This window comes from Triticum aestivum, chromosome 2B (genome assembly GCF_018294505.1).
Source record: "Triticum aestivum cultivar Chinese Spring chromosome 2B, IWGSC CS RefSeq v2.1, whole genome shotgun sequence".
In the NCBI taxonomy this organism is placed as follows: Eukaryota; Viridiplantae; Streptophyta; class Magnoliopsida; order Poales; family Poaceae; genus Triticum; species Triticum aestivum.
Genome location: NC_057798.1, coordinates 99,412,616 through 99,415,637, shown reverse-complemented (window position 1 = coordinate 99,415,637; position 3,022 = coordinate 99,412,616).

Below are 3,022 nucleotides of genomic sequence, written 5' to 3'. Positions count from 1 at the left end.
AGTGAATGCAACTGTCTCTAATGCATAACCCCATAACGATAGTGGTAAATCGATAAGAGACATCAGAGATCGCACCATATCCAATAAAATGCAGTTACGACGTTCGGACACACCATAACGCTGTGGTATTCCATGTGGCGTGAGCTGTGAAACAATTCCACATTGTTTTATATGAAGGCCAAACTCGTAACTCAAATATTCTTCTTCACGATCAGATCATAGAAACTTTATTTTCTTATTACGATGATTCTTCACTTCACTCTGAATTTCTTTGAACATTTCAAATGTTTCAGACTTGTGTTTTATTAAGTAGATATACCCATATCTGCTCAAATCATCTGTGAAGGTCAGAAAATAACGATACTCGCCACGAGCATCAACACTCATTCGATCGCATACATCGGTATGTATTATTTCCAATAAATCAGTAGCTCGTTCCATTGTTCCGAAGAACGGAGTTTTAGTCATCTTGCCCAAAAGGCATGGTTCGCAAGCATCAAATGATTCATAACCAAGTGATTCCAAAAATCCATCTTTATGGAGTTTCTTCATGCGCTTTACACCGATATGACCCAAACAGCAGTGCCACAAATGAGTTGCACTATCATTATCAACTTTGCATCTTTTGGCATCAATATTATGATTATGTGTATCACTACGATCGAGATCCAACAAACTATTTTCATTGGGTGTATGACAATCGAAGGCTTTATTCATGTAAACAGAATAACAATTATTCTCTGACTTTAAATGAATAACCGTATTGCAATAAACATGATCAAATCATATTCATGCTCAAAGCAAACACCAAATAACATTTATTTAGGTTTAACACTAATCCCGAAAGTATAGGGAGTGTGTGATGATGATCATATCAATCTTGGAACCACTTCCAACATACATCGTCACTTCACCCTTAACTAGTCTCTGTTTATTCTGTAACTCCTGTTTCGAGTTACTAATTTTTAGCAACCGAACAAGTATCAAATACTCAGGGGCTACTATAAACACTAGTAAGGTACACATCAATAACCTGTATATCAAATATACCCTTGTTCACTTTGCCATCCTTCTTATCCACCAAATATCCAGGGCATTTCCGCTTCTAGTGACCATTTCCTTTGCAGTGTAAGCACTCACTTTCAGGCTTTGGTCCAGCTTTGGGCTTCTTCACGGGAGTGACAACTTGCTTGCCATTCTACTTGAAGTTCCCTTTATTTTCCTTTGCCCTTTTCTTGAAACTAGTGGTCTTATCAATCATCAACACTTGATGCTCTTTCTTGATTTCTACCTTCGTCGATTTCAGCATCACGAAGAGCTCGGGAATCGTTTTTGTCATCCCTTGCATTATAGTTCATCATGAAGTTCCACTAACTTGGTGATGGTGACTAGAGAACTCTGCCAATCACTATCTTATCTGGAAGATTAACTCCCACTTGATTCAAGCGATTGTAGTACTCAGACAATCTAAGCACTTGCTCACTAGTTGAGCAATTCTCCTCCATCTTTTAGGCGAAGTATTTGTCAGAGGTCTCATACCTCTTGACACGGGCATGAGTCTGAAATACCAATTTCATCTCATGGAACATCTCATATGTTCCGTGACGTTTCAAAAACGTTTTTGTAGTCCCGGTTCTAAGCCATAAAGCATGGTGCACAAAACTATCAAGTAGTCATCATATTGAGGTAGCCAAACGTTCATGACGTCTGTATCTGCTCCTGCAATTTGTCACCTAGCGGTGCATCAAGAACATAATTCTTCTGTGCAGCAATGAGGATAAACCTCAGATCACGGACCAAGTCCGCATCATTGCTACTAACATTTTTCAACATAGTTTTTCTCTAGGAACATATCAAAATTAACATATGAAAGCAACAACGCGAGCTATTGATCTACAACATAATTTGCAAAATACTACCAAGACTAAGTTCATGATAAATTTAAGTTCAATTAATCATATTACTTAAGAACTCCCACTTAGATAGACATCTCTCTAATCATCTAAGTGATCACGTGATCCAAATCAACTAAACCATAACCGATCATCACGTGAAATGGAATAGTTTTCAATGGTGAACATCACTATGTTGATCATATCTACTATATGATTCACGCTCGACCTTTCGGTCTCAGTGTTCCGAGGCCATATCTGCATATGCTAGGCTCGTCAAGTTTAACCTGAGTATTTCGCGTGTGCAAAACTGGCTTGCACCCGTTGTAGATGGACGTAGAGCTTATCACACCCGATCATCACGTGGTGTCTGGGCACGACGAACTTTGGCAACGGTGCATACTCAGGGAGAACACTTTTTATCTTGAAATTTAGTGAAAGATCATCTTATAATGCCACCATCAATCAAAACAAAATAAGATGTATAAAAGATAAACATCATATGCAATCAAAAATATGTGACATGATATGGCCATCATCATCTTGTGCCTTTGATCTCCATCTCCAAAGCATCGTCATAATTTCCATCGTCATCGGCATGACACCATGATCTCCATCATCTTGATATATATCAATGTGTTGTCACATGGTCGTCTCGCCAACTATTTCTCTTGCAACTATTGCTATCGCATAACGATAAAGTAAAGCAATTATTTGGCGCTTGCATCTTATGCAATAAAGAGACAATCATAAGGCTTCTGCCAGTTGCCGATAACTTCAACAAAACATGATCATCTCATACAACAACTTATATCTCATCATGTCTTGACCATATCACATCACAACATGCCCTGCAAAAACAAGTTAGACGTCCTCTACTTTGTAGTTGCAAGTTTTACGTGGCTGCTACGGGTTAAGCAAGAACCGTTCTTACCTACGCATCAAAACCACAACGATAGTTTGTCAAGTTGGTGCTGTTTTAACCTTCGCAAGGACCGGGCGTAGCGACACTCGGTTCAACTAAAGTTGGAGAAACTGACACCCGCCAGCCACCTGTGTGCAAAGTACGTTGGTAGAACCAGTCTCGCGTAAGCGTATGCGTAATGTCGGTCCGGGCCGCTTCATCCAAC